This window comes from Triturus cristatus, chromosome 3_2, assembly GCF_964204655.1.
Source record: "Triturus cristatus chromosome 3_2, aTriCri1.1, whole genome shotgun sequence".
NCBI lineage: Eukaryota > Metazoa > Chordata > Amphibia > Caudata > Salamandridae > Triturus > Triturus cristatus.
In genome coordinates this window covers 1,103,032,496-1,103,045,280 of record NC_140584.1, presented here as the reverse complement: position 1 = coordinate 1,103,045,280, position 12,785 = coordinate 1,103,032,496, and positions in this window count along the sequence as shown.

Here is a 12,785-nt window from a genome sequence, read left to right as displayed (position 1 = left end):
TCAGACTCACTGGACCCATAGAATGACAGACAGAACACATCAGAAATCTCTAATCGGGATAATGACTGTGTTGCCCTAAAACAATATTTTCTGATTGGAACAATTTGGTCCTAGGGCGCTTCACACTGGGTGGTGCATCAACAAGTGGGCCCTGTTCCTCAAAAGGTCCTGGGAAAATCCTGACACTGTTGAGAACACTGATGCACAATTCACACTAATTAGGGCCTCATGTAGGTAGCATACCAGTTACCACTTCTTAAATACCGAACGTTACCGAATCGGTATTTAAGAAGTGGTAACTCGTATGTAGGTAATGTGTCGGTATTTTTTACCGATTCGTTAAAATTCGGTAATTACCGAATCGGTATTTACCGATTCAGTAATGAGGCATACCTTCCCATTGAGGGGAAGGTATGCCTCATTACCGAATCGGTAAATACCGATTCGGTAATGGGGGAGAACATGCAAGGGTGGCAGGGTGTCACATTGACACCCTGTTGCACCCCTGATTCGGCCATGTGTGCACATGTGGCACACATACATGCCCTAAGGGCATGTATGTCTGCCACATGTGCACACTTCTAAGCGCTTTTAAATGCTTTTCCTCATCCATACATTATTTACCACCAACTATTAGTTGGTGGTAAATACCGACTCATAACAACACCCACACACTCCCCCTACATCTCATTTCTGGATTCGGAATTTACCGAATCGGTAAAATTACCGAATCGGTAACATTACAGATTCGGTAATTTTACCGATTCGGTAAATTCCGAATCCAGAAATTGTCCCCCTACATACCAATAGCCAAAATACCGGTCGGTAACGGTATAATTACCGAAAATCGGCCGTTACCGACCGGTATTTGGCTACCTACATGAGGCCCTTAGTGCTAGAGCAGAGTTTTCAGTTTGAAAATTAACTGGGTTTTGAAGCTCTGGCATGTCTATTTGTTATATTAATTTATTAATTATTAATTATTAATTATTTGTTTTGTGTAAGTGTTTATATTAATCAATCCGTTTGTTTTAACAAGAGAGAATTACACGTGGGTACGCATAAGTGTGCTGTTTAAAAATAACGTGCGTGTTTACATGTTTAAAGTTGCTATGTGCTGTTTATTTTTGAGCACAAAACGCTTTTCGAATTAATGCTTTTTTATGTTGCAAGAGCTAGATAATTACATATACACATAAGGGTATTAGTGGGGTTAACACTGTTTAATCACTATGCTGTGGTAATGTTGTTTTTGTCTCTTTTAATTAAGATGGTCTATTGTGGCCTATTGTGGCCTAAATAAAGATGGCCGACATGTAGAGCCTGGCCTCGAGTGAGAAATCGTGATGAGAGAGAGCCTTGCTGAATATGGTCCTGAAGTCAGCTGACCACAGTCCTTGCTTGCCTGGTTAAAACTTTCCGTGAGGACAGCAGCAGTTTTGGGTGATCTCCAAATGAAATGAAACGTCCTTGGCAGCTTTGGGAAACAAAGGAGCTTTAATGAAAGACTCTGAACTATGATCTCATTGCAGAGGAAAAGTGGAAACTACAAGATACAGTTGTGTTTCTTGGTTCCTGTTCCGTTTTGTTTATTTTGTGATTTTTCCTGAGCGGAGATTTTCAAATGTAGTGATGCTACATCCTTTCCTTCTCGCTCTGCTCAGCGGTTCAACGGACGTAATGAACTTTTTATGTATCTTTCCTTTGTTTAATTCACTATAAGAATTGTTAGCCTAGAGAGGGTTTTTTGCCACTTGCCATTTGCCTTTTGCTGCGTTCCGAATCTGCGTTGGTGAGGATCGTTGCTGAGAGGACTTCGTCTTGAGAGACTTTACCGAGAGACTTGTCCTGACCCGTTCTGACATTTAGCTAGAATAGGTAACTATGAGAAAAATGATTTATTCTGATTGATTTTCTTTGACTAATTTTAGATAAAGCAATATAATTTTGAATATGGTGTTGGTTATTATTTCTTGTCAATTATTGAGTACTATATTTTGATTATTGTTGTATAGATTGTTGAGATTATGTTTAAGGGCAGTCACAATAACCAGGTCTTATCGACCTCGATATAGATGCAGGGTGTTTAGGAGTTTACTTTCCACAGGTTTATTGCTGGTAGAGTATTTGAGCGTATGTTAGTGAAATGGGCCCTAGTGTATGATGAGTGTATGTGCGTGTAACTGTGAGAATACTCTATCCGTGGAAGTAGGGATATTATATGCACCCTGATCTCTATCAATTTCCTGGTAGCAGAGGATGGTTATTGATGATTGTCTTGATCTGATTAGATTGCTTGTACATTAGCTTATTGATTATTGATTATTGATGTTGGTATATGTACTAATACTATATGTTGGAGTCGTCATGTTGAGTTATATGTAGTGCTTCTGGAACTTGGAAGCTGGTAGCAGTTCCGTAGTAGGGCAGAGGGAAGTATATGCTGCTCTCGGGAAAGACGGAATTGTAAGGAAAAAACGTGTGACAATTGAAGTTGCGCGTCACATTGTCTGGGTTCGGAATCAGTGACATTATTGTATGTTACTATTAGAATATATTTCTGGTATATAAGGAGTGTGTATGGTAGTGAAGGTTATCAGTGAAACTCTGGTCTTAAGTCCCAGGGATCCGTAAGGTTCACCGTTAAAGCTTATCGCGGGAGGAGTAATAGGTATTCTCTGAGCTTGTTTGAGGAACTGGGCAGAGATAAGCTGCTTAGTTGATTAATGTTATAATTCTGTAGTAGGACAGATTGTTCGCTGTTCTCGGGAAACAGGATTCTGTATGTATGTACTATATTTTCTTGTATGAATGTGCGTGAATGCATATACATTTAATTGATTGTAAGACTCTTTGGATAAGTCCTGGAGGAAACAGTTAAGAGGTGTATGAAAGTTTGTTGATTCTTGTGAAATAGATTTCCTTTTACTATTCTGTGGTTAGCGAAGCAGACAATGGAGATGTTTATATGTTGTAACTAATAGATTTTGTAGAAATTTTGACACGAAGTCTACTGAGAAGATTTTGTAAAGGAGGGGTAGACGAGTGACAGGAGACAGGAGACAAGCGACTGCAGCGACTGCTGACGTCAGAAAGACCGCGCTCTGATTGGATAGTGGGTCAGAATAGTGTTTGCGCTGGGATTGGTGTGTTGGTGTGAGCTGCGCAAGGATTGGAAGAGCTATTCTAGTGACGTAGACGCTCCAGGATTGGTGCGTTAGTGTGAGTCGCGCTGTTATTGGTTGAAAATTCGTATTGTATATTTATAATACGGAAAAGAGTAGAGAGCTTTGGTAAACGCTAAAATGTATTACCAAGAAGAGAAAAAGAAGAAAACATTCTTTGGAAAAATAAAAAAGTGGTTTAACAAGGATAAAGATGTTAAGACGAGAGAGGGTGAGTTGTTACCTCCAACGAAAACACCTGCATCCTTCATGGCTGCAAAATATGGGTATCATACCTGTATATGGTTGGAGAATTGGGTTAGGTATACTAAAGAAGATGGTGTTCTAGCATTTCCAGAACATGGTTCATTTAATCTGGCCGTGTTGAGAAATTTACGGGAAAAGATGTTATGTCTAGACCCCAAACCAAGACCTACACAGTTCGAGGCTTTAGTGGAATGGGAAGAGGAAGTTCATGAGCGAGAAAAACAGAGATCTGGAGGACAGTACAGGTACATGTTTGGGAGGAGACATGATCGTGAGACTCATCATGATCGAATGAAAAGGTGGCGAGATGCTAGTATGTCAGAGGGATTATATCCGATGAGAACAGTTGAAGGGGGAGCAGAAAGGGTTCCTGAGTCAGAAATGAGAAGATATGGAGTTAATGAGTATGAGGATGAGGTCTTGAATGACATGATTTACAAGAGACCACCTCCATATAGACCAGAACCAGATGAGAGTACACCAGTTGTTTCTCCGATAAGAGATACAGTTTGTATCATTGAGACAGAAAATGTGACACCTGAATCAAGAAGTAGTAACTCTTTCAGGGAGAGAGGGAATCGAAATGGTGACGAAAATGCCAGACAACTAGCCAGAACTACAACAGAGCTGACTGAAAAGATTAGGGAGTTAACGAAGAATCTGGAAGCTGTTACGGTGCCTGTAACCATAGGTCCAGTTATGCCTGTATTTGACAAGCAGAGGACGGGTGAAAATGGACTGGTGATTCCATATGTTGGGAATAATTTGATAAGTTCAGTTGGTCCTTCAGGAGATTCAGGAAAAAGAGCAGAAAGAAGTGACCTGAGACAATCCAGACATGACATATGTAGTGAAATACTGGATGCTAGTGAAGCTAGTTGTTCAGGGATGCCAATTTTAGAACCGCAGAAGAGAGTGGTTCCAGTGAGGAAAACTACTGAAATAACAGCTGAAGATTTGAATGATTGGATGAAAGTTCTTCAGAAAAAGGATAAAGATTCACAAGCAATTGATGTGGCTAGGTTACGTGTAGAATTAGAAGAGCTTGTTACAGGGACAGTTCCAACAGAAATTCTGAAGAGTCATCATGATGGTGAGCTGATGTTCATGTGCAAGAATATTACCTGGAGAGCGAGAAATACACATGACAGGTTAAGAGCAATAGCGAATGAGCAGGGAGTTGACATTGATAAAGTGAAGGCTTTGCAAAAAACCTACAGGATGGATTTTACAGAAAAGGATATTGAAAATTTGAATGCAACTGGTAGAACAGGACAGATTAAAGAAATGGTCGCATTATTGCGAAGATGGGGAGATGTAGAAAAATGGAAAGATAGGTGGTATAAGAAAAGAGAGGAATCTGAAGATAGAACAACTTATTCAGCATTTCCAGTGAGAGAAAAAGAAAAACCAGTGGATAATTATCCTATGAGAGAAATACCTGGAGGAGGATATGTACATGTTCCATGGACCAGACAGGATATTTTATCATTTACGAATGATTTCCCTCGATTGAGAGAAAAGCCCGTCGAGTGGTATAGGCAGGTAGATAGGTTTGTGAAATTGTCAAAAGTGCTGTGGATTGACCTGAATAGTCTGTTTGATATAATTGTTCCAGCAGACTTGTGGACTGAGTGTAAAATAGTTGTGAGTTGGCCTACTGAGGAATATCCAAGAGATCCAAGGACAGGGGCACCAGATCCAGAGGTAATGAGAAAGTATGACCAGGTGATGGTATACCTGAAGAGTAAAGTACCTGCAAAAGAGACAGACTGGGTAAAAATAGATAGAACACAACAAGAAGCAAAAGAATCAGTTCATGCTTTTTACGAGAGGCTGATACTGGCATTTAAACAATTCAGTGGAGATGAACACCTGGGTGACAAAGATTTGAGTCATTTTGTATACAGATTTGTATATGGCCTAAGACCTGAAATTGGTGAGAGAATTCGTGAGCACACAGTGGATTGGCAGAGTAAGAAAATAGATGAGATTCTGAGACATGCGAAATACTTCAGTTATGAAATTGAAGCAAAACAAAGAAAGCTGAAAGAGAAAGCAATGTGGGCACAAGTGAAAGTTGCGGAAAGACAGGAAGCACAGTTAATGGAACAGACAAATAATCCAGGAAATAATGCAGGGAATAGACCTAGATATGCAGGGAAAGGAAAAGGGAATCTCGAGGAAGCAAAGAAGAAGTTTCCTTGTCACAACTGTGGCCAATTGGGGCATTGGAGATCAGAATGTACCAATCCACCATTAGCGAGTAATGAGAATAAACCCTTGAATCAACAGGTGCAGAGTGAAGGAAATAATCAACAGCAGCAACAACAGAAAGTTGTGAGACAGCAGAGTCAAGAGCCAAAACCGCCCTTGCCGCAGAATAGAGGGTCACAAAAGTATAATCAGGATTCAGGATTCTACAATGATGAACAGGTAAACAAACCAAGGCGTTCTAATCAGGTACAACAGTACTTGTTAAAGAGTGAAGGGAGTGAATCTGAGGGTGATTATTGACGGTGCCGAAGAGAGGAGGAAGAGTGCATACTTGGTGCAACTCTAGAAATAGACCAGGCAGGACCATTTGTAGATGGGAAAATAAATGAAGAGAGTGTTACTTTTTTGGTAGACACAGGTGCGACGAGATCAACTGTCAGGTCAACAGATGTTAGAAATCTTCCTCTCTCAGATGAAGCAATCCAAGTAGTTGGTGTAGCCAATACACAAATCAGGACACGTCTTACTGAACCAGTAAGAGTACAGATAGGGAAATTTTCAGACATGCACAGATTTATCGTCTGTGACACGAGTCCAGTGAATCTGTTAGGTAGGGACTTGTTGTGCAAGATGAACTGCACAATTTTCTGTACACCGGATGGAATAGCTTTTGAAACACCAGTTGAGGATGTTTTGTACCTAGTGACTCTAGAGAATAGAGAAAGTGAGTTAATTGGTGCATTTGCTGTGTTTGATCCAGAGGATTTGCCTCAAGAGCTGAGGGACACAGTGAAAAGGACAGTTTGGGATTTTACTGGAGAGGATGTGGGATTGATGAATAATATAGATCCAGTGAAAATTGCAGTGAAAGAGGGAATTACATATCCTAACATTCCTCAGTACAAAATGACACCAGAAATAATTGAAGGGATAACTCTTATAATTGAGAAAATGATTCAGCAGGGAGTCCTGAGAGAACTACTGAGTAGTCCGTGTAATTCACCGATAATGGGGCTAAAGAAGCCTAATGGGAAATTTAGGATCGTACAGGATTTGAGAAAAGTTAATCAAATTGTGGTGGCATGTTGTCCTATCGTGCCAAATCCATCAGTGATCCTGTATCAGATTCCACATGATGCTGAGTGGTATACAGTGATTGATTTATGTCATGCGTTCTTTTCAATTCCATTGCATCATGACAGCCAGCCGATTTTGGCCAGCGTATTTTAGCATGGTGTCGTATCCCACAGGGGTATACAGAGAGTCCTTCGATATTCAATCAGTTATTAAAAAAATCGTTGGAGAGTTTGATCATGCCCGAAAACTCAGCACTAGTGCAGTATATTGATGACCTACTTGTGGCATCAAAGACGCGTGAAGCTTGTGAAGTAGATACCATAGCTTTACTGAATCATCTGGCAGATGGAGGGTTAAAGGTATCTCCAGCCAAATTGCAATTTTGTAAGAAAGAGGTGCATTATCTTGGACATAATATTGAAAAAGGTCTGAGAAAAGTGACTGATGACAGGATCAGAATCATCAGAGAAATGAAACCCCCAAAGACTCAGAGGGAAGTGAGAATGTTCCTGGGGATGGTGGGTTATTGTCGTCAGTGGATAATGAATTTTTCCCTGATAGCAAAGCCACTGATTAAACTGACAAAAAGTGAGATGACAGACCCATTGGAACTAGATGGAGAACAAATGGCAGCATTTGAAGAGCTCAAAAATAGAATGTGTGAGGCTCCAGCTTTGGGTATGCCTGACTATGAGAAGGAGTTTGAATTGTACTGCAGTGAGAGAAATGGATGTGCACTTTCAGTGTTAATTCAGAAGCATGGATTACTGAGAAGGCCTATTGCGTACTTCTCATCGACACTGGACCCTGTAGCTGTGGGTTTACCAGGTTGTCTGAAATCTGTGGCTGCAACATGCAGGAGTCTGGAACAAAGTGAGGGAATCATAATGGGATATCCTGTAAGGGTATTCGTACCTCACAATGTGGCGATTCTTTTGACAAGAAGCAGAACCCAGTATATGTCACATAGTCGGCTGACTAAATATGAGAAAGTGATTCTGGGAGCATCGAATGTGACTCTTGAGAGATGTGTAAATGTGAATCCAGCGACACTCTTGCCGGATATTGAAAATGTGGGTGTGAAAACAGAAGATGATCATGATTGTTTGGATGTGCTTGATTACTGTACAAAACCAAGACCAGACATAAGGGATCTTCCCTTACATGAGAGTGATCATGTGTTGTTCGTGGATGGATCATGTCTGAGAAATGATGATGGTATGCTATGTGCAGCATATGCGGTGTGTAAAGTTTCAGAGGTCATGGAAGCATCACCATTGAAAGGAGTGAAATCTGCGCAAGTTGCTGAATTGGTGGCATTGACAAAAGCTTGCGAAATTGGGAAAGATTTGAGGATAACTGTGATGACTGATAGTCAGTATGGATTTGGAGTTGTGCATGATTTTGGCCAACTTTGGCTACAAAGAGGTTTCTTGACATCGAGTGGAACTCCAATAAAGAATGCTGAAGTGATTGGTAAATTACTTGAGGCGATACAGCTGCCTAAGGAGTTAGCAGTTGTAAAGTGTGCTGCCCATGGACAAGGAGAAGATTTTGTAACGGTTGGAAACCGTTATGCTAATGACATTGCTCAATACTGTGCGAAATACAACCAGTCTATTAATCGGGAACGAGAGGGTGAAATGTCTTTTTGCTCTGTGATGTTTACTAATGTCTTAGAGACATGGGATGAAGTGAAGCAGTTGCAGGATGAGGCAGGAGAGGAAGAGAAAAAAGATTGGATTAAGGCAGGATGTGCTCCAAGAGAAACAGACCATGTTTGGGTCTATAGGGATGGCAGACCAGTAATGCCGAACTCCATTTTGTCGTCAATGGCAAGAATGTATCATGGCCAGGGACATTTGGGGAGGGATGCGATGATCAGGTCGTTCAAGCAAACCTGGTACTATGCAAAATTCAGGACAATTGCAGAGAGCATCTATCAAAGGTGTTTGATTTGTCAACAATTTAACACTGGGAAAAAGACAGTGGTGAGTCTGGGAACAATAGGCAGAGAAGGAGGTCCTTTTACAAGAATGCAGATTGATTTCATTGAAATGCCCCAAGTGAACAGACTGAGGTATGTTCTAGTGGTAGTTTGTTTGTTTTCAAGATGGGTGGAAGCCTATCCGACTAGGAGAAATGATGGAATAACAGTGGCAAAGTTACTGTTAAGGGAGTTGATTCCTAGGTACGGGTTTCCAGTAACGATTGAGTCTGATAGAGGTGGACACTTCTATAATGAACTCATGAGTTTGATTTGTGAAGCATTAAGCATACAGCAGAAGCTACATTGTGCATACCGACCAGAGGCTTCTGGTGTGGTTGAGCAGATTAATGGCACAATGAAGAACAGAATTGGTAAAATGTGCTTAGCTACTGGCATGAAATGGCCAGATGTTTTGCCTCTAGTGCTGATGACTATTAGATCTACTCCAGATAGAACTACTGGTTTGAGTCCGCACGAAATAATCATGGGACGTGCAATGCGCCATGCATTTGTACCTGTCAATAAGTTGATGACAATAACTGATGACATGATTTTGGATTACTGTAAAGGCCTGGCTGACGCAGTTCATTCTGTGTTTCACCAGGTTGGAGAAGAAGCTACCACACTTGAGAAGAAGCAAGCCCATGATCTGAGTCCAGGAGACTGGGTGAGGATTAAGGTGCACAGAAGAAGAAATTGCTTGGTTCCAAGGTGGGGAAGGCCGAGACAAGTTATTCTGACTACAACAACTGCAGTAAAGTGTGCTGGAGTGAAAAACTGGGTACATGCAAGTCATACTCTGAGAGTTCCAAACCCAAAAGAGGGGACTGGTAAAGAGTACTTTGAAGAGTCAGATTCCAGTGATGATGAAGATACAGAACCAGTGAGAAAAGAAGCAGAAAAGGCTTCAAGAGAACCATTGAGAGACTCAGAAAGGAGATCAGATTCTGTAAGAGAGCCTGAAGTTTCAAAAAGCAGTGAAGGAAAAAGAAAAGAAAAGAGCAATTCCACAGAGACTACTCCTGAATTAGAAGAGAAGGAGATTGAAGAACCACTTCAGATTATACCTGAAGAAGTAGGGTCAGAAGAAGATAGAGAGGGACAGATTGCGGAAGACCCCCGAGGAGGTGTAGGGAACATTCTTGACAAGCTAGGTGAAGGGACAAGTAGACAGCAAGAAGATTGCGTGTCGGAGACCCGAGGAGGGACAGAAGTAGGGAAGTCTCAAACAGTGGTGAAAGAAACTGTGGAGAAAAAGAAAACTGCTAGAAAACGAAAACAGAAGGCACTTGAAACAGAATTGGATGAGAGTGAGAATGAACAAACAGAGGGTCGAGTTCTGAGAAAGAGAACTTGGATTGGAGAAAGAAATAATAAAGAAATAAGGCCGAAAAAGGTGATAAAAGGAGATCGTTGGCCTAACAACAGAGTTAAGAGGCTGAGATATAGAGTAATAAGAGCAAATACATCGAAAGCTGAACAAGTAAATGAAAAATCGAGTCAAAATTCAATAAAAGGAGAAGAATCAAAAGAACAAGAAAAGATCAAAAGAATAAGAAAACCTAACCAGAAGTATAGGTCGCCGGAATGGATGTACATGACATTGTCTGAAGGTGAAGAGGCAGAAGGTCAAGGAAATCCAGAGGAGACCGTACGAGAAGTGGTTGAGGAAGATACTGGTGAAATCCTGAAAGTAATCTTGACTGACATTGGAGAAGAGTCAAATACTGAGGATTTTGATGTTGGAGATTTAATACAATTTGATGTTGAAGAAATTGAAGTGAAGAATGACAAGTATCCAAATTGAATAAAAGAAGGATTCACTTGGATTAAGTGAACAGAAAGAATCATTTGAAGAAACTGAAGAGAAAAATCCTAAAAGAATTGTTGAAGAATTTTTAAAGTTTCAATTTCAGTAGTGGAGTAGTAGAGGCTAAGTCAAAAGATAAGGTCAAAGTAGTAAAATGGCTAACATAGAGGATAATCAAAATAGATGTGCCTTCTTAAAAAGGTGGTGTAGAATGTGCTGCTGCTGTACTGGATTATTAATGCTTCTATGGGGTGTTTTAGTTTTATTAGTTACTTTTAAAGTTACATTTGAGATGCATACAGAGAATATGACAGATATAGAGAAAAATTCGCAAAAAGTAGTTCCAACTAGAATTAGTAATACTTACATACACAAAGATAGGTCAATTAATAATTTTTCTAGTAATGTTTTTTCAAAGTTGTTATACGAATATGTGAAAACAATGGAAGTTAGGGATTGCTACGTATGTATGCAATTACCTGCATCCGTTTCAGAGGGTGTTACTTATCATCATTTGCCAGCTACATATGGTATTTCATGTAATATATTAAGTAGTGTTTTCTATTTGTTAGGGAGAATAGATTATAAGATGTCTAACAGAGATAGTATTTTGGGGCATTTGCCAATGAACAAAGAGCTGAATCCAGCTAAAGAGGCTAACACTTTTGGTGAAATTTTTATTGAAGAAAAAGGATTAACATTAGATTACATTTTTAAGAATAATTTAGCTTGCAGTCTGAAAGGAGAGGAGAAAGCTTTCCTGGATATGGTAGAGGAAAGGAGATTGAACATGCATGAGAAAGCAGGGAAATATAAAGTGAGTGAGACAATTTGGGACATTGAGATGGGAAAAGAATTGAGAAATGGAGCTAGTCCAACTTTAGCTCTAGATGCACCACAGAAAGGTAAGCTGTGCATTACAAGGAGGAAATCCCAATATGATACATATTTTGTTGGGACTAGTGAGTGCCATGATACATACTTCATTGCAACAGGTTGGGGTTTCAGAGGTGGAGAAGATACAATTTTTCCAGGAGTGTACTATGTTTGTGGGAACAAGGCTTATTACAAGTTGCCTGACCATTGGTATGGCACGTGTTATGTGGGCCTGGTTTTTCCAAAGATTTTTCATATAGATAAAATAAGAGATGTAGAACATATTAATTTACTAATGCGTTTCAAGAGAGAAACCTGGTCTGAAATAGTGGGTGATATTTTTGGGGTTTTGATTCCAGCAGTGGGAATTTCTTTGAATGCTTATGGAATTCGGAAACTGTCAACAGTGGTTGATCGCTTATCGACAAATACCGCTGGAGGGTTTCTTTTGGGGAATACGGAATTAAGTGCCGTACGTGCCATGTCTATGCAAAATCGACTTGCCCTTGATATTCTATTGGCCAAGGAGGGTGGAGTTTGTGGAATGCTGAAAGTTCAACATTGTTGCACTTACATTCCAGACGAAAGTAAAGACCTGAAGGTCTATATCAAAAATATTACTGATTTGCATGAAGAATTAGTACCACTTGAAGCTGAGAGTTTATGGACTAAAATAGCTAATAAGATGATAGCTGTTAAGGATTTTATTGCAAAAATAGGTAGTACTATAATAGGTAGAATATTGTTTCCTTTAACTTGTATAATTGTTGCTTTATTGATACTGAGATTAGTGTGTGTGTGTTGTAAAAACAGGGGAGGGAAAAAGAAATTAAATAAAGAGAAGAAAAACAAAAGGTTGAAGAAAGAACCACAAGAAATTGAATTAGAAGAATTGAGGGAGAGTGTTTACTTGGAAACAAAGAGGGATGATGAAAGAGTGACTGGTGTGTAGTGTTGTGTAAGGAGAAAAAGACATTTCCGATTTCTCCTAAAATGGGACTAAATTTTCACTAATTTTTTTTTTGTGGGTTTATTTGGTGATAAAATCACCAAAGGGGGGATTGCTAGAGCAGAGTTTTCAGTTTGAAAATTAACTGGGTTTTGAAGCTCTGGCATGTCTATTTGTTATATTAATTTATTAATTATTAATTATTTGTTTTGTGTAAGTGTTTATATTAATCAATCCGTTTGTTTTAACAAGAGAGAATTACACGTGGGTACGCATAAGTGTGCTGTTTAAAAATAACGTGCGTGTTTACATGTTTAAAGTTGCTATGTGCTGTTTATTTTTGAGCACAAAACGCTTTTCGAATTAATGCTTTTTTATGTTGCAAGAGCTAGATAATTACATATACACATAAGGGTATTAGTGGGGTTAACACTG